The sequence below is a fragment of the Mastigoproctus giganteus genome, chromosome 1, assembly GCF_048544385.1.
Source record: "Mastigoproctus giganteus isolate SK-2022 chromosome 1, ASM4854438v1, whole genome shotgun sequence".
NCBI lineage: Eukaryota > Metazoa > Arthropoda > Arachnida > Uropygi > Thelyphonidae > Mastigoproctus > Mastigoproctus giganteus.
This window is the reverse complement of record NC_143575.1, coordinates 36,972,021-36,999,246: the sequence shown is the minus strand read 5'-3', so window position 1 is coordinate 36,999,246 and position 27,226 is coordinate 36,972,021. Positions and strand designations below refer to the sequence as shown.

The 27,226-nt window shown below is 39.0% G+C and overlaps 1 protein-coding gene across 2 annotated transcripts in view; it reads right to left on the bottom strand.

The window, feature by feature from the left end:
- Positions 1-27,226, bottom strand: part of Eaf (ELL-associated factor) — a 164,340-nt gene that overhangs the window by 7,428 nt on the left and 129,686 nt on the right. The gene's annotated exons all lie outside the window — the stretch shown is intronic.

Sequence of the window (27,226 nt, the reverse complement as noted above, 5' to 3'; positions counted from 1 at the left end):
TTTTTTTTTTTTTTTTTTTTTTTGGTAGTTGTTGGAGCATCGGCTTCTGTGGCCATAATGCACCTCCCAAGGTTTTTGAAATACTTTGATCCAAGCCTGAGGCGGGATTTGAACCCGCAACCTTTGGGTTGCTAGGCAGGTACTTTACCCACCCGGCTAGCCCGGTCAGCGGCCAGTTCAATAAAATAGATGGCATATAAAAATCACAAAGAAATGAAAAGTGTTGAAGCCCACAACAATTTCATATTCAATTAACAGCTATGTCAAAATAAATAACAGTACCATAGAAAAGTTTAGGCTGGCAAAAGCTGAGTATGAGAAATCACTGACTAAGAGAGCAAAGAATGGGGACAAGCAGTTTTCATGTTTACATGGGCTGTGTTAGGGTTAACTAAGAGTAGAAACAGGTGCATGTATACTTCCATGTACACCAATGCTAGGAGCATAGTTAATAAATTTGATGAGCTTGAAGTGCTAGTCAAGACATCAAAAGCAGATATTGTTGGGATATCAGAGACATGGTGTCACACAGACATAAGCAGTGCAGAACTGGAATTTGGGGAGTACTTGTTGTTATTTGGTTTTTAGGAGCATTAGCAACTAAGGCCATATTGCTTTGGGGATATGCGGTGGTCATTCCCTGACCTTTCCACATCCTTCATATTTGGTGGCTCACGGGCTTCAACCCCAGTCTAATCAAGAAGCATGTGCTACGCACCGCAGCTCCTGCCCACCTGGCTACGGAGGCACCTTTGGGGAGTACAATGTGTACAGAAAGGATAGACAGGACAGGAAGGGAGGAGGGGGTTATGCTGTTAGTTAAGAAACACACAAAATCTAAGGACGTGCATCCAATTGATGTTGGTGTTGAGTCTGTTTGGTGTGACATAAGCACTGGGAGAGAAAAAATGAGAGTAGGTGTGTGTGTTATAGGCCTAATGAATCTGATGAGTATAATGAGCAATTGTGCAGAGAAATAGAGTGGTCGAGTAAATTAGAGTGTCTTATAAAGGGGGATTTTAATTTCCCAGATATTGACTGGAATTTGTGGGTTGGTCACTCACACACTAGCAAGGCTTTTGTGGATTTATTGAATAATTGTTTTCTACAGCAGCATGTTCGGGAGGCAACTAGAGGGAGTAATACTCTTGATCTGATTATCAGTAATGATTTTCATGCATCAAGAATCTGCAGATAAAGGTAGTGATCACAGTGTGCTGAAGTGGGATTTACTCAAAGAGGTAACTACCATCAAGGGTAAAGGGAAGTGTTTTTACTTTCGTAAAGGTGACTACGGTGGTCTGAGACAGTAATTAAATCCTATACGGTGGAACCAACTGATGATGTTAGCAACAGCAAATTAAAAATAGGAAGCATTCAAAGAATTAATCTTGGAAGCTACTAGGCTTTTCAGCCTAAATGGATGTCAGATGAACTAATTAGACATGTGACAGAGAAGAAAAATGCATGGGATACATACAAATTAACATGTGACACAGAAGCCTCTGATAGATATAAGCTCTTCTGTAACCAAGTTACAAAGGAGGTTAAGCAGGCGAAGGCAGATTACGGGAAATCTTTGGCAAAGGATGCAAAGGAAAATAGCAAAGAGTTCTTTACTTATGTAAACTCTAGAAGGAAGGGGATGAATCAGATTGGTCCAATTGATATCGATGGTTCAACTGTTGATGAGACTGCTCAGGTAGCTAACAAACTAAATGAATATTTTGCATCAACATTCACACGAGGAGTTATTCAGGGAGGGGAATGCCAGAGGTGTATTCAACTCTGGCAGTAAGCTAGATAATCTTGTAATAACTGAGAGTAAAGTGGAGGAGAAATTGTTGAAGATAAACACAAGAAAGGCACCTGGGTTGGATGGAATCTATCCAGTTATATTAAAGGAGGCGACAAAGGAAGTAAGCAAACCCTTAGTCATAATTATGAAAACTTCCTTGGATTCAGAGGAGGTCCCCATGGACTGGAAAAGTGCAAATGTGAACCCCCAATTCACAAAGGGGGTTCAAAGGTCGACACGAGTAATTACAGACCTGTGAGTTTAACTTCTGTTCCAGGAAAATTAATGGAGGCACTGGTTAAAGAAGCACTGCAGGATCATCTAGACAAGAATGCAGTTATAGTTCAGACACAAAATGGGTTTGTTAAGAGGAAGTCATGATTGGCAAATCTGATTGGCTACTATGATGTGGTCACAAAGGAACTGGATGCAAAAAATAACTTTGATATCATATACTTGGATTTTAGGAAAACTTTTGATATTGTTGCACATGGAAGACTACTATACAAATTGGAGCAGTATGGCATTCAGGGCAAGTTGCTATGGATAAGGGGATGGTTGAGTGGGAGAAGACAGAGAGTGGTAATCAATGGACACTGCTCTTCATGGACTAATGTTATTAGTGGAGTCCCCCCAGGGTTCGGTGTTGGGCCTTGTTTTCTGTATTTATCAATGATATTGATGATGGTATATCAGGCTTAATGTCCAAATTTGCAGACGATATGAAGGTTGACAGGGTTGTTAATGACACTGACAGTACACTGCTGCAACAGGATCTAGAAAAGTTGAGCAGATGTGGTGAGAGGTGGCAAATGAAGTTTAACATTGACAAATGTAAAGTACTACATATGAAAAGCAGTAATCCCAGAGTAACGTATCAACTCTGTGGTACCACACTGACAGTGGTAGAGAATGAAAAGGACCTGGGGGTAATTGTGCAGGCAGATATGAAGTTTTCAGAGCAGTGCAGATAGTCTGCAAGAGTAGCTCATGGTGTCTTGTCTAGGATATATAGGAATTTTTCTAGCAGGGATAAGGAGGTGATTATCCCCTTTTATAAGGCAATTGTCAGACACACCTTGAGTACTGTATACAGGTCTGCAGCCAATTGGTATCTTAGTCTGTGATTAATGCTACCCATATGCAAAATTTACATTTACTAATGTTAAACCTCAATTGCCATTTTTCAGTCCATCTGTCTAATTTTTCTAGGTCTTGGCTGCAATAGCATATCCTGATTTTTGTCATTAACCATTACATCATTTTAAGGAGGATGTAGAGCTGTTGGAACGAGTACAGAGAATGGCAACAAGATTAGTGAATGGAACAAAGGGTTTCTCTTATGAAGAAAGGCTTAAGTTTTGCAAATTAGTGTCTGGAGACTAGGCACCTGGAAGGTTATCTAATTGAGATGTATAAAGCCTTGAATGGTTTGAGCATGCTCAATGCTGACGGGATTCTTCCTCTTGCTCAGAATAATCACCTGAGAGGGCATAAATTCAAATTGAGGAAAGACGGTTGTAGGATAGATGTGTGCTGAAGTTTGCCTTTAGCCAGCAGGTGGTTGATTGCTGGAACAAACTTCCATCTGTCGTAGAAGTTGATAGCTTAAAGATTCAAGGCAGAACTTGACAAACATTTGGAGCGGGTGGATGGGTGAAATAAGGGTTTTTTTTTTTTTTGGCTGATGCTATATAAGCTTGCTTTCTTGCTAATGTATGTATGTAAATACAAAAGAGAAAATAAATCAGACCGAGTCATTATGTAAATGGATGCATAGAAATCTTATAAAACCAGCTGATGAACTGAACAGGTACTCAGCATAAATGTTTACAAATGAAAAACCCTTCACAGTGAGGCCAAGCTGTATAAGTGAGGCAGAGCAGTCTGAATTTACAGCAACTGATAATTAGTAAAACCCTTAAGCTTAAAGGCAGTTGATGCCACATATCCATTAAATTTGAAGCAGGCAGTAAAAGAGTATACTGAACTTTTAAGGTTAATTACGAGGGTATCACTGGACTTGGGAGAGATTTCTGCAGATCGCTGAAGTACCAATGTATTATCAATACATAAAGGCAGTTCTAAGAGTCAAGTTGGTAACTACACATCAGTTTATGTGACTTAAGTAGTAGGGGAAATCGGGAGGCAATGATAAAGAGTGCAATACAGAGAAATTTAGATAAAAAGGAATTTGAATTTAGATTTACTTGGATTTTTTTTTTTTTTTTTAGCAAAGCATCTGAATCAGTCCCTCATGGAAGGTTCCTATATAAAGCTGGAACAGGCTGGAATCGCATGTAAGATTCCAGGTGGATCACAGGGTGGCTGTGGGGTAGAAGCAAGAGGGTTTGTTGTTAATGGTTACTCTTCAAATTAGACTAATGTTAAAACTGAGATCCCAAGAATCTGTTCTGTTTTCTGATTTTCTTAAATAATATCAATGAAAGGGTAACGGGTGTGATGTCAAAATTAGGGAAATGATGATTGAGAAGAATGAGAGAGAGGTTAATGATCAGTGCTGAGCATCACTCCTTTAGGATGGCTTGTATAGGCTTCAAGGATAGTCAGAAATGTGGCAGCTATGTTTCAATGCAGTAAAATGCAACATCTTACATTTGGAGAATAGCAACCCTAAAATAACTTATACACTTATTGGGATAGAATTAAAAACAGTAGAGGAAGAAAGGGATTTAGGAATTACAGTATCATCAGATATGAAATTCTCTGGGCAGTATAGGCAAGTGGCAAGGAAGGTTCATAGTGTCCCATTGATGACTTATTGAATATTTGCTTGTAGAGATAGGGAGGTCATAATCCCAATGTATATGGCAATTGTAAGACTGCACTTGGAATACATTCTCCATACTTAGTTATCTAATGTATGGAGAACACACTAGAAAAAAGCCACTGGGCTTTCTGAAAGGATCCAGAGATGGGCAATCTACATGGTGAAATATAAAAAAGGGGCCCCATAGGAGGAAAGATTTCAAATTTATGGCTTACAAAGCTTGGCAACAGGGCATCTTAGCGGGAACCCGACTGAAGTTTATAAGGTTTTGAGAGGTGATAAAATAAATAAGATGAAATTTTCTCTGTTATAAATGATTCTAGAATTAGGAGCCATAAATACAAATTACAGGAAAGAGGTTTAGACTGGATTGTAGGAGGTTTCCTTTTAGCCAGTGAGTTAGTACTACTAGTAGCAAATAATACAAGGAAGCAAGCTTAAAAACCCACCTTATCTGGCCGTCCCCTCTAACAATTTGTCTAATTTTTCCTTAAATTTATTCAAATAATCCACTTCCACAGCACCAGATGGAAATTTGTTTCAACAATCAATTACTCTCTGACTGAAAGCAAATTATCACACATCTATCCTGCAACTAAACTGAAGTTACCTTATGTCTGTTGTCTGGGCAACAGAATAATGATGCTATCAGTATTCAGTTTACTCAATCCATTTAGAGCCTTAAACACTTCAGTCAGTCAGAGCCTTAAACACTTCTTCAGCCCAAAAAAAAAAAAAAAAAAAAAAAAATTTTGTCAATGATATATAAGAATTTTGCTAGCAGGGAAAAGGAGGTGATTATCCCTCTGTATAAGGCAATGGTCAGGCCACGCCTTGAGTACTGCGTACAGGTCTGGAGGCCTCATTTTAGGAAGGATGTAGATTTACTTGAGCGTGTACAGAGAAGGGCAACAAGATTGGTGAGGGGAATGAAGGGATCCTCTTACCAAGAGAGGCTTAAGTTCTGCAAATTGCAGTGGCTGGAGACTAGGCACCTGCATGGTGATCTGATTGAGGTATATAAGGCCTTGAATGGGTTGAGCACACTGAATTCTGATGGGATCCTTCCACTTGTTCAGATTACGAACCTAAGGGGGCATAAATTCAAATTAAGAAAAGACAGATGTAGAATAGATGTGCGGAAATTTGCCTTTAGCCAGCGGGTGGTTAATCGCTGGAACAAACTTCCATCTGTCGTTGTGGAAGTTGATAGGTTGAATAAATTTAAGGAGGAACTGGACAGGCATTTGGAGGGAATGGTGCGATTTTTTTTTTTTTTTTTTTTTTTTTTGGCTGATGCTGCATAAGTTCATACACATGCTTTCTTGCATCACATGTCACCACTACTACTACGACTTTTTTTTTTTTTTTTTAATCCACAAGGTTTTATATGTTTATTCTAGGAAACAAACCAGAATACCAATCATTTTAACTCAGTTTAAAAACAGGAGTCATCTGTGAGGTACTGCATATCCAACTTAGCAAAAAGTGGCACACTGCATCTTTCACAAATACTTTGTGAAAAGTGCGAAATATCACTTCAGAAAAAAACTTGATATATATCTAAATATCAAAAAAAAAACTTGATATATATCTGAATATAAAAAAAAAACTAGATATATATCCAAGGTCTAGAAAGAGTTTCAGTCATTAATCTTCAGCACAAAAAAAAAAAATAAAATAAAATAATAAATAAAATAAATAAATAAACCCACATACGGTTGTGGTTTCCGCAAATTCGACACAACCACTACTAGGCTAATATAATTAGTACCAATGTGTGCATCAGCTTTTGTGCCATTAAAAGATGATAACTACTCTATGTCATTAACTTTTAGCTGTGGAAGACAAACCCTGTTTCTATCTCACCTATCCTTTTTGCACAATATATTGCCCATTCCCTTGACAACAGTCACCCACAATAGCTACTTCCTATGGGACCAGTGCTTCCTGCCATTAGTTGTTGTTATTTTGGTTTTTAGGAGCATTAGCAACTAAGGCCATATTGCTCCGGGATATGCGGTGGTCATTCCCTGACCTTTCCGCATCCTCCGTATTTGGTGGTGACGGGCTCGAACCCCGGTCTAATCAAGAAGCGTGTGCTACGCACTGCTGCTCCTTCCCACCTGGCTACGGCCTGCCATTAGGGTTGTTTCTGTGTTGTCTGATGCACGAGTGTAGGCTCTAGAACTGATCTGGGCAGCTGAGTATTTGTTCTTAAATTTTGTACATGGCCATCAGAATGCAAAGTTTGAGTTTAATCTCTTCACTTTGCATCAAAAACTCACAAAGATAACCCCCATCCTCTCTGGCTACATCATATCCCAATGCTTAAGCAATGCACTCTTAATTTGCAATTAACTGCCCTATACCAGTCCTGCTACTTCGAGCTCTTTGCTTTGCTGCTCTAGTTGGAGGCATGATTTTAGTTATTATTTAAATTAAAAATACTTCCTTAAACTAAAATATGCAAGTATACAATAAAAATACTATTCCCTGGTTATGAGACAATAATACACAAATGCACTATATGGCTAATAATTTTAATCAAAAAGTTAGAAAAAACTAATAACAATAAAAAAAAAAAAATCTATTTAGCCATCACAAATGTCTCCAACTCAGTTAATACAGGGTGTTTCATAAAGGACGCAACAGGTATTATAGGAATTTTAACAAATCACACAAAAGGGAAATAAATTACATATACTTTTACCTTTACAACGAAAGAAATTACACAACCTTTACAAGTGTTGGAAATGGTTTCCACTCACCTGGATGCAGGTGTGTACCTTTTTCATGACATTTGCAGCCACCTTACGTAATGTTTGCTATCTCTTTTTCAATGTTAGCCTTCAATTTGTCAAGAGTATGAGAATTGTTTTGAAACACTTCACCTTTTAATTGTCCCCAAATGAAAAAATCTGGAGGAATAAGATCTAGAGACCTTGGGAGCCACAAGTTTTTTGAGATCAAGCGAACTCCAAAAAATTCCTATAACATGGCCATCACTTCATTTGCTGTATGGCAAATTGCACGATCTTGTTGAAACCAACTTTCTTGTCCATTCACCTCCAACAATGCAATGAACTGTTGGATTATGTCACGATCTTCTCCATCCACAGTTCTGTCCAAAAATATAGGCCCTATAACACGACGGCACAAGATGGCACACCAAACCCCAATTTTCAGGGTATGTAATGATCATTTGTGATACGCATGTGGGTTTTCACTGCTCCATTTTCAGCTGTTCTGACTATTCACATAACCATCCAAGTGGAACCAAGCCTCGTCACGAAAATAAACACGATCCAACACCTCAATTCCATTTTCATCAACAAAAGAATGAAACCAACGACAATACCATACACGTTTTTCATGGTCAACTTCTTTGTAGCCCTGAAAACAGTAGTTGGTGACAGTCCAGTTTGAGCAGATAACTTCCTAAGCGATTTTCTTGGTGAGCAGGTTAAACATTCATTTAGATCATCCAGAATGTTTGCAATCAACAGTGATGGCTGGCCTAGGCTCTTTTTGTCCTCTACACTCCCAGTCTCATGACATTTTGCAATTATACGCGATACTGTTGACTTGTTAGGAACAAACGACCAAGGAAATTTCATCTGAAACGTCTTGCGTTTATAAGATTTATATGCGAAGTAAGACTCCACAATAAACACATGCTTATTCTTGGAAAAACTACAGGGCTGATAACACAACAGACTGGATGCCTGACTGAGACTAATGAACGTCACATCACGGTCATTCAACTGCTTACCTGGGGTAACCTTGGGTGCAGTGCTGCCACCGACACTTCAAACTTGACATAACATTTGCCTGCCTGTAAGTTCTACCTTCTTCATTTTAGGGTTGCATCCTTTATGAAACACCCTGTACATGCACAATGTTAATTACTGGAACAAGCTGCCTCCATGGGTAGCTGAAGCTGACAGCTTGGGTAAATTCAAAGGTCAGCTGGATAGTTACCTACAAAAGGAGGGAAACAATAGTTCCCCCCATATTTTATTATTATTACTGTTGGTCGAGAAACTCTCTTAATACTACACAGATGTTCCAGGATCACAGCTTTCTGGAGTTCCATGTAAATGTTCTTTGGGAGGCCAACTGCTGCTAGGTTCTTATGGAGGCTTCTTTGCACTATGCCAATGGTTGACACAGCGATCAGGATGGTAATTACTTGCTCCATATGCCATATTTCTTTGATTTTCTGTCTTAGGTCTGTGTACTTCCTGATCTTATCCTCAGGTTTTCTGGAGGTTGCTGGTGTTAGGCACCACCATGTTGAGAAGGTAGGTAGCACTTTTGTTCTCATAAAAGAGAATCTTTTTGCTGTTATTATGGCATAGTCCCAGTATAGTTTGTATAGGGGTCTCTAGAACAGCCTGAGGTTTGTACTTATAATTCAGTACACTTTCTTTGATCTGGTATTTTTACACTAGCTTCTGATGTATTGTCCTGGTAACCTGGTTGCTGTTTGTTTGTTATTTGGTTTTTAGGAGCATTAGCAACTAAGGCCATATTGCTCCAGGGATATGCGGTGGTCATTCCCTGACCTTTCCGCATCCTCCGTATTTGGTGATCACAGGCTCGAACCTCGGTCTAATCAAGAAGCGTGTACTACGCACTGCTGCTCTTGCCCACCTGGCTACGGAGGCACCTAAGCTGGTTGCTTAGTACAACTTAGTTATTTGTTTTTAGGAGCATTAGCAACTAAGGCCATATTGCTCCGGGGATATGCGGTGGTCATTCCCTGACCTTTCCACATCCTCCGTATTTGGTGGTGATGGGCTCGAACCCTAGTCTAATCAAGAAGCGTCTGCTACGCACTGCTGCTCCTTCCCACCTGGCTATGGAGGCGCCCTAAGCTAAGCTGGTTGCATATGTGCATGTACTCCATTCGGGTGATCATCCTGTGGTGATATGTTGGATTGTTTCTGCAGCCAAGTGGCATCGCCAATGTGTATAATCTGTCACTCCAAGGTCCTTGGAAATGTATTTCCTGGAGTTGATTATACCTGGTCTTACATGGTCAGCATGAATTCTTTGTTCTCAGGGAAGAGCTATGTGTGAGCCATGCATTGGAAGCATCTTATCTATTTGTGACCTATTTGTGAGCCATGCATTGGAAGCATCTTATCTATCTGTGACCTATTTGTGAGCCATGCATTGGAAGCATCTTATCTATGTAGCCTTGATGGAAGTCATTGTAGTATCTGCCATGGAGTGCCTTCTTTGCCTATCCTTTTGTCTTTGCTTCTTTTGTCTGTTAAAGTTGAGTGCTGTTTGCCATTTGGCTATTTTTCTTAAGGCTTGGTAGATCGGTGCTGTGTTTTCCTGGATGTAATCCTGCAGGCTCTTAATCACCATACTCTCTTGTTCAGTGTGGTCAATTCAATTCCTTCCCCCTTCTTTCAAGGCTATGGTCAGTGCTTGATGGCTGACTTTGGGTGATGTTGGTCATCATTATCCTGGTCGATTCTGTAATCTCCTCCAGCTTGGTGTTGGTCCAATCTATGATTCTGAAAGTGTATGTTAGTACTGGGACTGTGTAAGTGTTTATGGCTGTGACCGTGTTCCAGCCATTCAGCTTCGATTTTAGCAGGCTCTGATGGTATTTCTTAGTCAGGCAGGCCTTGATCGCCTTGTGTTTTAACTAGTGAGCCTACATCATGCCCAGATATTTGTAGGTTTCTCCCTCTGTCATGGCCTCTTCAGTAGAACTTAGCTGGCAGTTTTAGCCAACTGGCTTTCTTTGATCCAGTCCATGAGTCTTGCATTTGTCTAGGCCAAATTGCATCCTGATGTCAATGCTGAACACTCTGGTGATCCTAAGTAGCTGTTGGAATTGATTTTTGGTTGATGCACAGAGTTTGATGGCATCCATGTACATCAGGTGAGAGAGGGCATACAGGTTCTTCCTCCCTTTGTTTAGGGTATATCCATACTTGCTTATGATGAGCACAGTGGATTTACTGTTAGACAGAACAGCAACGGGCTCAGGGAGATTCTCTAGAATATTCTTCATCTAATGGTGATCGGTCTCGTTGTGATGTTCTCAGCTCAGTTGTGATGTTCTGTTATCCCATTGGTAGTGATTCGGTTGACCCATCTTCATTCTTATTTCTTCTGCTACAGCCTTCTTTTCTAGGCTCGTGGTTCGTCTTTGATTTTATTTTCTTTGATTCAGTCGGTCCATCTTCATTCTTATTTCTTCTGCTACAGCCTTCATTTCTAGGTGGTGGTTCGTCTTTGATTTTATTTTCTGTTGGTTTCTGGTTTCTCTTCCTTTCATCCCGGTGGCTGCTAGAGTGGCACAGTAAATGGCTGTGCAGATGATGTCTAGTGTTACCTCATTGTTGTTGAGGTATTATTTGCCAATTGAGGTGGTGTGTGACTTGCCACAGGATTCTGTTTGTTCTTTCCTTTGGCAATTATTATTATTCTTACTATTATTTTATTTATGGCTGGTGCAGCAAAAGCCCATGGATTCCTTGCATTATACTGCTAATACTAATAAGAGTGATGACTTTTTAATAAAGATAGGCATGCTCCCTACCTAGTTTTTCAAATTTTACTATATAAATCTCCATGTAGAATAACTAGTTTTAAATTAACAAAATCATGTTTTCTAATATACAGCAGCATTGAAATCGCAACAAACAGCATTGTTATATATGACATCACACAGGAAGACTGAATGTCAACAGAAGGGCTCTGCACAAACTAAAGCTGTCTCTTAAAATCAGGGATTCAAGTGAATCCTCTCAGCAGTGTTTGCCAAGTGTGTGGGCTCAGAGGATTGAGTTCACGTGAACAAATTTCATGCTAGCAGCCAGCTTTGTCATGAAAGCTCCTTTGGACTTCACTGCCCAATAATCCAGTGAAATTATCAAAAATCAAATCTGAATTAAAAAATAAATAATTTATTTTGTGATGTCAAAGCATCCTCTACATTCATTCCTGCATCACTTGGTTTCATCAACTTCTTGGTTTAATTCTAGATATTTTAGAGGATTTTGACTTATGTAAAATGATCTACTCTGCCCCAAACTTTCAAAGCTATTTTTAAGCTAGCATCTATTATAAACAAATACACCTACAATTACTTGTAAACAAAGATGAGAGATGGCAGCACTTTAGCATTAGTAGAGGCATATGATGCAAAAAAGCAAGCTTATATAGCATCAGTCAAAAAAAAACCCACCTTCCCATTTCACTCTAAATGCTTGTGTAGTTCTGCCTTGAACTTATTTAAGTAATCGATCTCCTCTACGACAGATGGAAGTTTGTCCCAACTGTCACCCACCCGCTCACTAAAGGCATATTTTTGCACATCTATTTTACAATTGTCTTTCCTTAATTTGAATTTGTCCCCTCAGGTGAGTAATCTAAGCAAGAGGAAGAATCTCATAAGCATTGAGCTTGCTCAAACCATTCAAGGCCCTATACACCTCAATTTGCAGAACTTAACAATGCCTTTCTTGGTAACAGCAACCTTTTATTCCATTCACCAATCCCGTTGCCCTTCTCTGTACTCGTTCCAGCAGCTCTACATCCTTCCTAAAATTAGGCCTCCAGACTTGTATGCAGTAGTCAAAGTGTGGCCTGACCATTGCTTTATACAAGGGGACAATCACCTCCCTATCCCCACTAGCAAAATTCCTGTATATCATTGACTAGGCCTGACGCAGCCGAGTGGTCAGGAGCGAGAGTGCATAGCACGTGTTCCTTGAGTGGACCGGGGTTCAAGCCCATGACTACTAAATACGATAAATATTTGTATTGACAATTTATTGTAAACTCTACTGACTTAGTTGTCGTGCCAGAGTATAAACAGAAAAAAAAATATATATATATATTATTTATTTATTTAGACACCATGAGTTACTCTTGTAGCCTGTCTGCACTGCTCAGAAAACTTCGTGTCTAACTGCGTACCCCAGGTCCTTTTCATTCTCCACTATCCTGAGTGTATTACCACACAGTTGGTATGTTACTCTGGGGTTAACTGCTACCAATATTTGTCAATGTTAAATTTCAGTTGCCACCTCTCAGCCTATCTGCTAAAACTTTTCTAGATTCTGTTGCAGTAGTGTACTATCATTACTGTCATTAACAACGCTGCCAACCTTTGTATCATCTGCAAACTTCAACAAGGGTTTTTTCATCTGTACAGATTTTTCATCTGTAAATTTTATGCTGAGTACGTGTTCAGTTCATCAGCTGGTTTTATAAGATTTCTATGCATCCATTTACACAATGACTCTGTCTGATTCATTTTCTCTTTTGTATTTACATACATACATACATACATTAGCAAGAAAGCAAGCTTATATAGCATCAGCCAAAAAAAAAAAAAAAAAACCCTTATTTCACCCATCCACTCGCTCCAAATGTTTGTCAAGTTCTGCCTTGAATCTATTTAAGCTATCAACTTCTACGACAGATGGAAGTTTGTTCCAGCAATCAACCACCTGCTGGCTAAAGGCAAACCTCCGCACATCTATCCTACAACTGTCTTTCCTCAATTTGAATTTATGCCCTCTCAGGCGATTATTCTGAGCAAGAGGAAGAATCCTGTTAGCATTGAGCATGCTCAAACCATTCAAGGCTTTATACACCTCAATCAGATAACTCGCAGGTGCCTAGTCTTCAGACACTGTAATTTGCAAAACTTAAGCCTTTCTTCATAAGAGAAACCCTTTGTTCCATTCACTAATCTTGTTGCCCTTCTCTGTACTCGTTCCAACAGCTCTACATCCTCCTTAAAATGATGTAGTGGTTAATGACAGAAATCAGGATATACTATTGCAGCAAGACCTAGAAAAATTACAGATGGACTGAAAAATGGCAATTGAGGTTTAACATTAGTAAATGTAAATTTTGCATATGGGTAGCATTAATCACAGACTAAGATACCAATTGGCTGCAGACCTGTATACAGTTCTCAAGGTGTGGTCTGACCATTGCCTTATATAAGGGGATAATCACCTCCTTATCCCTGCTAGAAAAATTCCTGTATATCCTTGACAAGACACCATGAGTTACTCTTGCAGACTATCTGCACTGCTCTGAAAACTTCATATCTGCCTGCACAATTACCCCCAGGTCCTTTTCATTCTCTACCACTGTCAGTGTGGTACCACAGAGTTGATACGTTACTCTGGGATTACTGCTTTTCATATGTAGTACTTTACATTTGTCAATGTTAAACTTCATTTGCCACCTCTCACCACATCTGCTCAACTTTTCTAGATCCTGTTGCAGCAGTGTACTGTCAGTGTCATTAACAACCCTGTCAACCTTCATATTGTCTGCAAATTTGGACATTAAGCCTGATATACCATCATCAATATCATTGATAAATACAGAAAACAAGGCCCAACACCGAACCATGGGGGGACTCCACTAATAACATTAGTCCATGAAGAGCAGTGTCCATTGATTACCACTCTCTGTCTTCTCCCACTCAACCATCCCCTTATCCATAGCAACTTGCCCTGAATGCCATACTGCTCCAATTTGTATAGTAGTCTTCCATGTGCAACAATATCAAAAGTTTTCCTAAAATCCAAGTATATGATATCAAAGTTATTTTTTGCATCCAGTTCCTTTGTGACCACATCATAGTAGCCAATCAGATTTGCCAATCATGACTTCCTCTTAACAAACCCATTTTGTGTCTGAACTATAACTGCATTCTTGTCTAGATGATCCTGCAGTGCTTCTTTAACCAGTGCCTCCATTAATTTTCCTGGAACAGAAGTTAAACTCACAGGTCTGTAATTACTCGTGTCGACCTTTGAACCCCCTTTGTGAATTGGGGGTTCACATTTGCACTTTTCCAGTCCATGGGGACCTCCTCTGAATCCAAGGAAGTTTTCATAATTATGACTAAGGGTTTGCTTACTTCCTTTGTTGCCTCCTTTAATAATCAATTAGGGACTTACTGGAAGATTTCAAAACAATCCATTTATGAGCAGGCAAATTATCTTGAAATGCAATTGCTATGACAGTTAAAAATGTATATAAATATTCCTCAGTGCTCATACATGAAAATGTTATATATATGATGTACTCTGAAAAGGGTTAATTAGAAGCTTAATTTACTATTTTTCTTTTTACGCTGATAGTAGACCCTTTAATGCAGTGTTATTCAGATGGTGTTACACATCCTGTTGGAGTATAGTAGGGTCTTTTCAGGGTACATGCTGGCATATGAAATAAGCTTTGTGGGAAACTAATTTTTTAATATCCATATGATAAATTTATTTTTTTTATTAACCATGCATCTGGTTTAGTTCATTAATTATTGGTATTATACACAAGTATCTCAAATGTATTTAGGAAACAAATTTTGTAGGGAAATAATTATGGAGGAAAGGGAATGCAATATTATTCAGAAAAATTGTAAGGGGGCATTAGCAAAAAAAGGTTCAATACCATTGTATTAGTATATTGTAATCCAGGCGGTTAAGTGTGATGAACTTTTATTGCAAAAAGTTAAACAAGTATGTCTGTGTTCCCTTTTCAGCCTGCTCAGTGAGATTATCACAATAATGACAGCTTTGTGATCAATAAGGAAATATAACAGTACATGTATAACCTTATATGTTGATTGTGGGTTTTACGTAGTGAGAGCAGTGGTCTCTATGGTGACAGTATCACTCTCACCACAGAGATCTCATCATGAGCCAAAAGAAGTCATGATTATCAATTATGTGGGCATTTTTCTCATACCTAGGCTTTTAAACTATTTTCCCAGTACTTTGTGACAGTATAATAGTTTTGTCACTTGTCTGGAAAGGTCTGGGCTTGAGTCCCACCATAACCTGGAGGAATTTCTAAAGAGTTATTCAATCAGGACTGTAGTTAATTCTATGCAGAAGAGGGCCCCACCAAGCTATTTTGGGATTTTCAACCCACACAACATGTAAATCAGCCATGAACATACACACTTGTATAGACATAATACACTTGCACAATATGGTCTAAGCTGGTGATGTGCCTAAAACATAATGTCAAACCATTTTCCCATTCACTGAATTAATTTTAAAATTTTTTAAAACAATTTTTAAAAATATAAAAAATAAATAAATTTTAAAAAATCAGCATTAAATGTTTAATTGAACAAGTGACCCTATTTACTAACAGATACTAGTAAGATATTTTTGACAAAATGCCTTTAAAATACACTGCAATTTAAAAAAATAACATAGGTTTGAAACTGAGTGAAAGACTAACTATTCGGGTCTCAGTCCTGAGGACCTGGTTGTTAACACGTTTCATAATGAACCGTTAGTGCTGCCACTGATGAGTGGCATTATGAATCCCTACATGCAGATGGAATGGGCAAGCAAAATGTATTATTATGAGTGTCTTCAATCTGTCCCTATTGATTGGAATAAGAACTCGCCACGGGGAACAAAATTTTAAAATAAACTAGATTATTATTTGTATCAGCATGTTAAAGGTAATACTAGGGATAAGAATATTCTTGACCTTATCGTTACTCATGAATAAGATGTCATCACAGGGCTTATACTACAGAGACCATTGGCAGGTAGCAATCACTCAGTCATTAGTTGGAAGACGAAGAAAGATGTTGCAGTAGTTAAAGGTAAAGGCATGGGTTTTAATTGCAGATAAGGGGACTACGGCAGTTTAAGGCACTACATCTATTAATTGGACGGATTGCAGAGTGAGGGCAAATACACTTCAATTATGGAATACCTTTAAAATCCTTTAAAATTCAAAAGCCAGGAATGCATACATACCATTAAAAAAATATTGCAGGATGAGGATGCTGAGATGGATGAATGCAGAGCTGGCTGGTCAAACAGAGCAGAAAAAGATAGCATGGGATAGTTACATGGCAATGAAAAATACTGACACTAACAATAGCTACAAGTTGATTTGTAATAGTACCACAGATAAACATAGAGAGGCCAAGGCTGCACACAAGAAAGCACTGGCTAAGAGAGCAAAGATAAGGAATTTTTCATGCATGTGAATACAAGTAAGAACTGAACAGGCTGTTATCACAAGTTATTTTTGTGAAAACAGAGGAGAAACTTTCAAAACTAAAAATAAGCAAAGCACCTAGGACTGATGAAATCTATCCAAATATATTAAGAAAAGCAGCAAAATAGGTAGGCTGAACTTTAGCTATAATGATGAGAGCATCTTCGGATTTGAGGGATGTTCCTACAGACCAGAAATATGCAAAACATCTCTCCTATTCAAAAAGGGAGTTCGAAAGGTGAGGTGAATAATTACAGGCCTGCAATTACTCAATTTACACTTTGAACTGAGTAATTATAGAATGGTAAGTTTGACTTCTATGCCAGGGAAAATAATGGATTCAATATTTAAAGTAATGAAAGGTCACCTTGACAGAAATGTATCTATATGGTAATCACGGTATGGATTTAACAGGTTTGTTTCCAGAATGCAAACCTGTGTCAAAATGAACTGCAATTTTGTGCCTTGATACAACTGTGTCCATTCAATTGTGGTCAATAAATTTGGGGGCTGTAAAAGCAAAGAATAACTGTTCAATGGTGGCACACTGATTGAATCACGGGCTATTTGCATTACAGCTGGGAGTTTGCTTAGAGTCAATCACACTGTCTAGAGATCGCTATAAAGGTTACTTCGTCCGTAATTTCATATATTCTTTGCTTATGTTGAAGTTATTTTATATAGTTAAGTAGTTTTTACAAGAAAAAATAACATTTTTTTGAAGATTATATTATGCTTGCTGAATTTTAATTCTTTAGGTTGCAAGGCCACCTTAGCATGGTGATGGCAGCTTTTCATCATCAAAGTCCTGGTCCTCTTCATGATCTCTGAGAGTACTAAAAAAAGATGTATAGTTGGTTCACAGTTTCATATGTTCTTTGCTTATGTTGAAGTTATCTGGTTTAGTATTTTCCACAAGAAGAAAAAGTAAAATTTTTTGAAAATTATACTTTCTAAATTTTAATTCTTTAGTTTGTGGGAAAAAAGCAATCCTTGATATGTGCGTTTACTGATAAAATTTTATGTAAAAAGTGTTTTCCATTAAAATGTTACTCTAAAGGATTGTCAAAACTGATTGACAGCCTGGGACATCAGGACTGAAAAGGAACAGGGTTGGACAGTATGCTGAAGTTGATCACATTGAATCAGCTCTTTATAATAAGTCATCTGATACTGAAATAGAATACGTTTCAAGTGGTGCGGACTCTGAATCTCTTTCGGATGCACCTCTTGACATTAGGATGCTACAAACAATAGATGTTAGCATTACTTAGAGTGATGATCCTTCACAAACAAAATCCTTTCCATTTACTAAAAAGCAGTGCCTACTTGTTCCAGTGCCCCAAAAGAAGTGTCCTAAGGCACACACACACCTAAAGGACTCTCGCAAATATAAGCGGCAGTGAATGTGTTAAGAGGTGATCTTTCTGACCAATCTAATCAGCTATTATGAGGAAGACACAAAGAAACTAGATGCAAAAAAGATTTTACATCATATACTTAGATTTTTGAAGAGCTTCTGATACCATTCCACATGAATGATTGCTCGATTAACTGGAAAAGTGTGACACTGAGGCAAGTTACTGCTATGGAAAACAAAATGGCTAAATGGTAGAAGATAGAGCAGTTATAAAGAGCTTCTGCTTTTCACAAACTAATGTGATGAGTAGAGGTCCCACAAGGTATGGTTTTTACTGACTTTAATATTTATTAATGATATTGTAGGCATAAAGTTTTAAGTCTAAATCTGCTGATGGTACATAGGTCATCAGGGCAGTTAATGACAGTAATCAGAAAATGTCACTTTCAACAAAATGCACTGGGATATCACTATTAATATACACTCAGTGATCACTAATACCATGTTGGGTCACTATTCACACAGATAACAGCTGCTGTTCACCTGGGCATTGACTCCACCAGATGTCTGAAGAGATCTGCAGCCATGCTTCCACAGATGATGGCTGCATGTCAATACGCCTCACTTCTCATTCCAAACATTCCAGAGGTGTTCAAATGGATTGAAGTCAGGTGAATCTGAAGGGTGATATAGGGTAATCAAGTTGTGTGATATTATCACTGTGTTCCTCAAACCACTCATGCACAGTGCAGGCCTAATGTCATGGTGCACTATTATCTTGGAAGATCCCATTTCTTTCTGGAAATAATACAATGTGGCAGGGTGTGCACATGGTCTTCCAAGAGCTGCTGTAGACCTCGCCAATGAAACATTGGTCCATATGCACCAGGGGTCAAAGTTCTTGCCAGCAAAACATGCCCCATATTAAGCAACCACTACCAGCTGCCTGGATAGTAGGCACAGTGTATGATTGGTCCACATACTCGTGCTGCTTGCACCACACACGAAAGCGTCCACTGGTATGTTGTGCCGGGTATTTGGACTCATCCAACCAACTTACTCATTTCCAGTCTTCCCGTGTTCAACATGTTATTGACATCACAGCATTTGGGGTCATTGATGATTTATAGTAACATTGATAAATGAAATGTAGTGCATTTGGAAGTAGTAATTCAAGAATAACATACCATGTAAGCAATAAGGAAGAAGCAAGTAAGAGGGAAAAAGGGGGGGGGGTAATTGTAGGGTCAGAGGTATTGAACAGCTAATGTGGCTCTGTTAAAGACATCTGTTAATCACCTCTTTGTCACTGCTAACAAGAAATTTGTTAGCAGTGCCAAAGAGGTGATTATCCTTTCACATATATAAAGACATGGCTAGGTCAGATCTTGAACAGTGCATACAGGTTTGGAAAGGCAGGGATGTAGAGCTATTGAAAAGGGTGCAGAGAGGAGCAGTAACATTATTTAGGGACAGAAAAGGGCATTCTATAATATATGAGCTGTGTTAGTGTAACTAAGATTAAAACATCTGCAGGTAGACAAATGTTAGGTGCATAGTTAATAAATTTGAAGTACTGTAGCAAATGGAGAATTGATGCAGAATGTGGGGGGGGAATATGTTCTTAAGTAGTAGTAGTAATGATGGTAATGGATGCAAGAAAGCAAGTGTATATAGCATCAGGCAAAGAAAAAAAAAAGTTCACCCATCTGTACCCTCCAAGAATGTCTAGTTCTCCCTTGAATTTATTCAACCCATCCACTTCCACAACAACAGATGGTAGCCTGTTCCAACAACCAATCTTGTTGTTGTTGTTATTTGGTTTTTAGGAGCATTAGCAACTAAGGCCATATTGATCCGGGGATATGATGTGGTCATTCCCTGACCTTTCCGCATCCTCCGTATTTGGTGGCTCACGGGCTCGAACCCTGGTCTAATCAAGAAGCATGTGCTAAGCACTGCTGCTCCTGCCCACCTGGCTACGGAGGCGCCATAACAACCAATCAACCACCCACTGGCTGAAGGCAAACTTCCAAACATCTATCCCACAACCATCTTTATTTTATGCCCCCATGTGTGTAGTCTCAGCAAGTGGAAGGATACCATTAACATTCGGCTTACTCAATTCATTCAGGCTCTAAACACCACAATCAGATCTCCCTGCAGGTGCCTAGTTTCGAGGCGGTGCAATTTGCAGAGCTGAAGCCTTTCTAGGTAAGAGAACCCTTTCGTTTCCTTCACCAATCTGGTTGCCCTTCTCTGCACCTGTTCCAGCAGACCTGTATAAAGTACTCCAGATACAGCCTAACCATGGCCTTACACAAAGGGATAATCACCTTATCCTGTATATCATTGACAAACCCACATGAGCTATCCAGGCAGCATGTCTGTACTGCTAAAAGAATCTCCTGTCTGACTGTACAATTAATTGCAGATCTTTTTCATTGTCCACTAACCTGACTGTTGTACAACAACAGCTGATAAGTTACTCTGGGGTTACTGCTACCCATGTGCAGTTACCTTGCATTTGTCAATGTTAAACTTCAACTGCTATTTATATTCTGCCAGCTAAGGGTTAAGCCCATCGACCCAATTTTCCTAGATCTTGTTGCAATAGCTCACACTGATGACTGTTCTTAACCACTGCCAACCTTTCTATCATCTGCAAACTTAGATATCAAACCTAATATACCTTCATCAATATCACTGATAAATATAGAAAACAACAATGGACCCAGCACCCAACCTTGGGGAACTCAACTAATAACATTAGTCCACGAAGAGCAGTGCCCATTCATAACCACTCTATCCTCTTCCACTTGATCATCCTTTTATCCATAGCAGTAACTTGCCCTTAATGCTGCATTGCTCCAGTTTGTACAGCAGTCTTTCATGAGCAACAGTATCAAAAGCCTGCCTGAAATCCGAGAATATGATGTAAAAATTATTTCTTGCATCCAGTTCCTTGGTCACTGCATCATAGTAATCTATGATTACTAGACAAAACCGCCCCTTGAAAAATCCATGCCGTGATTGCAGTATAATTGCATGCCTGTCCAAATGATCCTTCATTACTTCTTTAACTAGCGATTCCATTAATTTTCCTGGAACAGATGTTAAGCTAACAGGCCTATAATTACTCATGTGGCAAATTGGAGATATATTCACATTTCTCCAGTTCATAGGGACCTTCCTCGAATCCAAGGATGCTCTCATAATTACAGCTAAGGGTTTGCTTACATCCTTTGCTGCTTCCCTTAATATTACTAGATAGATTCCATCTACCCCTGGTGCCTTTTTTTATGTCCATCCTCAACAATTTCTCCTCCACTTTCTTTCAAGTTATCACAAAGCCATTTAGCTTCTCGTTAGAGTTTGATAAACTTCTTGCATCCCCTATTCTAAACAATGTGTGAATGTAGATGCAAAATACCTATTCAATTTGTCTGCAACCTGAGCAGAGCCATCAAAACAACCACAGACATCAAATGGCCCACTGTGATTAACACCTTCCTTCTAAGTTAATATAAGCATAGAAGTCTTTGCTGTTTTTCTTTGCATTCTTTGCCAGAGACGTCTCAATTTGCCTAACCTCCTTTGTGACTTTATTACAGACTACTTTATATCTATCAGAGGCTTGTGTATCACATGAAAATTTATATGTATCCTATGCACATTTCTGCCACGTCTCAACAGTTCATCTGATATCCATTTTGGTCTAAGCCTCAAACAGTATGTCTTTATTAGTATGAAAATCCTAGTAGTTTTTGATTATTTCCTTGAATACTTCCCATTTAGAATTTTCTGTTGGTAACATCATTAGATGGTCCCACAGCACACAATTTAAAAACTGTCTGAGACCACTGTAGTCACCCTTATGACAGCAAAAGCCTTTCTCTTTACCCTTGACAGTAGTTATGTGTTTAATTGAATTCCACATTAGTACACTGTGATCGCTGCCACCCAGTGGGCCTTTTACCTGCAGATTCTTAATGCTATTTTGGTTTTTTTTTTTTTTTTTTTTTAGGAGCATTAGTAACTAAGGCCATATTGCTCCAGGAATATGCGGTGGTCATTCCCTGACCTTTCCGCATTCTCCGTATTTGGTGGTGACGGGCTCGAACCCCGGTCTAATCAAGAAGCGTGTTCTACGCACTGCTGCTCCTTCCCACCTGGCTACGGAGGCGCCTGCAGATTCTTAATGCACGAAGAATCACTGCTGATAACCAGATCAAGAGTACTGCTTCCTCTTGTTGCCTCTCTAACATGCTGCTGTAGAAAACAGTCATCCAAGAAATCCACAAAAGTATTGCTAGTGTGTAAGTGATCAACCCACAAATTCCAGTCAGCATCCGGAAAGTTAATACCCCCCATTATGAGACATTCTGATTTGCTGGCCCACTGCATTTTCCTGTATAGCTATTTGGTATAGTCATCAGAGTCATAATGGCCTATAACATTTTCCTACCCTCAATTTTGTTTTCTCTGTGCTTATATCAACACCAAACTGATTCAACATTGCATTCGTCACCCAAGTCAACTGATTGCATTGCCTTAGATTTAACCTTCTTAACTAAAAGCATAACTCCTCCATCTCTCCTCTGTCTTTTCTGTATATGGTAAACCCCCGCTGTTCGCGGTATCTGTATTCGCAGTTTCGCGGTCGCTGATTTAATATAAAATGAAAACTAAAAAAATGTGAATTTTAAAGTGCCATGAACATTTTCCGCCATAAAGAAACATGGGTGTGGCTAAAATTATCTTCACCGGTCAAAACAGCGCTCGATGCGCGAGGTCACAAAATCACGAGCGTGGATGTTTCTCGCTAATCCTTGTTCAATATGTGTTATGCTCTTCTCGTGGAAGGTTTTGTCGTTTGCTTTTAATTTATATGCTTATAAATTGAATAAATTTATCAATTTATATGCTACAAAAGTGATTTACACGTTTTGCAGTGTAAAACAGACTTTTTCGAGTGTGTTAATGGAAGAAAGTGACTTTATTGTAGACAAGTTCTTTCTAACCCGTACAAAATGATATTAAGAGTAGGAGACCGGCGGAATTACTTAGCAAGTACAGGTCACTGTTGAAAAAAAGCTGTGAATTAGGGTTGAATTTGAAAGTGTCTGCAATTCTGCCCAGACACGATAGGAGGGAGTATATGATGAGAGCCTTGTCGATCAATTCGGCCCTGGAGGGATTGTGCAAGGCTCAAGGGGTAGAATTTTTTTCAGCATGGACTGTACTTGTTAACAGGAGAGATTGCTTCTACAGGGATGGGATACACTTAAATAGAAAGGGTGCAACAATTTTTGCTGATGCTGTTGAGGCAGAGTTAGGTGGGTCGGAAAACTGCTAGTTGGGGGGGATACAAGGACTAATAGATTAACAGTAGCCACTGGCAGAGGTGGAAGTGATTCTTGCACTGCTTCTATTGAAATGAGCAGAAGCCTGAAAAACAAGATGCAGGATATTTCAGAGACTGCTGGGAGTCATTGCGGTACAAGTAAACACATGGGTTGTGTTAGGGTAGCCAAGAATAGAAACAGGTGCATGTATACCTGCGTGTACACCAATGCTAGGAGTTTGGTAAATAAATTTGATGAATTTGAGGTATTGCTCAAAACAACAAAGGCAGATATTGTTGGGATATCAGAGACGTGGTGTCACACAGATATAAGGAATGCGGAACTGGAATTTGGGGAATACAATGTGTATAGAAAGGACAGAGAGGACTGGAGGGGTTATGCTATTAGTTAAGAAACACATACAGTCCAAGGAAGTGAAGCCAGTCGACATCGATGGACAGGGCAGTGTCGAGTCAGTTTGGTGTGACATAAGCATAGGGAAATCAAAATTGAGAGTAGGCGTGTGCTATAGGCCTAATGACTCTGATGAGTATAATAAGATATTGTACAGGGAAATAGAGTGGGCCAGTAAATCAGAGAGTCTTATAATGGGGGATTTTAATTTCCCAGATATTGACTGGAATTTGTGGATTGGTCACTCGCACACTAGCAAGGCTTTTGTGGATTTATTGGATGATTGTTTTCTACATCAGCATGTTCGTGAGGCAACAAGAGGGAGCAATACTCTTGATCTGATTATCAGTAGTGATTCTTCATGCATTAAGAATCTGCAGATAAATGAACCACTAGGTGGCAGTGATCACAGTGTGTTGAAGTGGGATTTACTCAAGGAGGTAACTACCATCAGAGGTAAAGGGAAGGGTTTTTGTTTTCGTAAAGGCGACTATGATGGTCTGAGACAGTATTTAAATTCTATACAGTGGGACCAACTGATGATGTTACCAACAGCAAACTCAAAATGGGAAGCATTCAAGGAACTAAACTTGGAGGCTAACAGGCTTTACATACCAACTAAGAAATATTGTTCAAGGTTTAGGCCTAAATGGTTGTCAGATGAACTAATGAGACATGTGGCAGAGAAGAAAAATGCATGGGATACATACAAATTAATGGGTGACATTGAAGCCTATGATAGATATAAGTTGGTCTGTAACCAAGTCACAAAGGAGATTAGGTAGGCAAAGGCAGACTACGAAAAATACTTGGCAAAGGATGCAAAGAAAAACAGAAAAGAGTTCTTTACATATTTAAACTCAAGAAGGAAAGGGATGAATCAGATTGGTCCACTGGTTATTGATGGTTCAACAGTTGAGGATCCTGCTCAGGTGGCTACCAATCTAAACGAGTATTTTGCATCTACATTCACGCATGAGGAGTTATTCAGGAAGGAGAATGATGTAGGTAAAGTAAACATTGGCAGTGAGCTGGATGATTTTGTAATAACTGAGAGGAAAGTGGAGGAGAGATTGTTGAGGATAAACATAAAAAAGGCACCTGGGGTGGATGGGATCTATCCAGTTATATTAAAGGAGGCAGCAAAGGAGGTAAGCAAACCCCTAGCCATAATTATGAGAGCTTCTTTGGACTCAGGGGAGGTACCCATAGACTGGAGATGTGCAAATGTAACCCCAATTCACAAAGGAGGATCAAAGGCTGACACAAGTAATTATAGACCTGTTAGTTTAAACTTCTGTTCCAGGTAAATTAATGGAGGCACTGGTTAAAGAAGCACTGCAGGATCATCTAGACAAGAATTCAGTTATAGCTCAGACGCAGCATGGTTTTTTTAAGGACAGGTCTTGCCTGACCAATCTGATTGGATACTATGATGTAGTCACAAAGAACTGGATGCAGGGAATAACTTTGATATTATATATTTGGATCTTAGAAAGGCTTTTGATACTGTTGCGCATGGAAGACTGCTGCACAAATTGGAGCAGTGTAGCATTGGAGGCAAATTGCTGCTATGGATAAGGGGATGGTTGAGTGGCAGAAGACAGAGAGTGGTAATCAATGGACACTGCTCAACGTGGACTAATGTTATTAGTGGAGTTCCTCAGGGTTCAGTGTTGGGTCCGTTGTTGTTTTCGGTGCTTATGAATGATATTGATGATGGGATATCAAGTTTAATGTCCAAGTTTGCAGATGATACAAAGGTTGGCAGGGTTGTTAAGGACACCACTGACGCTATGCTGCTGCAACAGGATCTGGAAAGGTTGAACAGATGGGCTGAGAAGTGGCAAATGAAGTTTAACACTGACAAATGTAAAGTACTACATATGGGAAACAGTAACCCCAGAGCAACGTATCAACTCTGCGGTACTACACTGACAGTGGTGGAGAATGAAAAGGACCTGGGGGTAATTGTGCAGGCAGATATGAAGTTCTCTGAGCAGTGCAGACGAGCTGCAAGAGTAGCTCATGGTGTCTTGTCAATGATATACAGGAATTTTTCTAGCAGGGATAAGCAGGTGATTATTCCCTTGTATAAGGCAATGGTTAGGCCACATCTTGAGTACTGTATACAGGTCTGGAGGCCTCATTTCAAGAAGGATGTAGATCTGCTGGAACGGGTACAGAGAAGGGCAACAAGATTAGTGAATGGAACAAAGGGTTGCTCTTATGAAGAAAGGCTTCTGGACAGGTATTTCGAGCGAACGGAGGGGTGAAATGGGAGTGGTGTGTTTTTTTTTTTTTTTTGGCTGATGCTCAATAAGCTTGCTTTCTTGCATCATATGCCTCTACTAATGCTAATGCTAAAAATATGGCTACGAATAACAAGGGAAATGTGAAAAGATCAAAGAAGATGATGACATTAGCAAATAAAATTGAGTTATTAGATAAAATTTCTAATGGTGAAAGTGTCTCCTCAGTGGCAAAACATTATAAAATCAATGAGTCAACGATACGATCAATCAAGAAATCGGAAGAAAAACATCTGACGTAGTGTCTGTGAAAACGTGCTGATTGCTTCAAAAATTTGCTCTGTAACTCATGATGTTAAAAAAAAAAAAAAAAAAAAAAATGGAAAAAGCTTTAAACCTGTGGATAGAAGACCGAACTCAAAATAAAATTCCGTTAAGTTCACTTATTTGTGAAAAGGCAAAACTACTTTATCAACACTTTAGCGAAAATGGTGATAGCACTGGTGGGATAAGTTTTTTAGCTAGCAAAGGCACTGGTTTGAAAGATTTGTTTGAAATTTCTAATAAATATTACATTTAATATTAAATTGTTTCTTATTTTCATTTCGATGCCATATGCTTGCATTTCACTATGTACATACTCATATTATGAAGGTACATAGACAAAATTTTAGACTAGTTTTTCTTATCTATTTCATACTTTGGAACGCAACTCCTTTATTACTATGGGAGCCATAACTCAGTATTCGCGTTTTCGGTATTCGCGGCATTTCTCAGAAACGTAATCCCCGCAAATAGCAGGGGTTTACTATACATTGTACTCTCTTTTTAAAGTTTAGCATCACTTATATCTGAGTGACATTATGTCTCCGCTATTCCCACAATGACAGCATTTCATGAGTTGATCAGTATTTCAAATTCATCAAATTTATTTACAATGCTCCTAGCATTAGTGTACATGCAAGTATACAGGGTGTCTCAAAAATATTGGTACAAACGTTTAGGGGAGGTAGGTACAATCTAAAGGAATGTGAATCGCATAGGAACTCATAACCGGAAACATCACGGGAAAGTAGTAGCAGAGGCACAAGAAGCAGAAATGACACAAGACAGTAATTAGTGGCAAACATTTATTTGACATAATATTAACAATGGAGTACGAGATGGATGCATTTCATGATGTTACAACAGATGCTCGAAGGTTCCACCATGAGACACGAT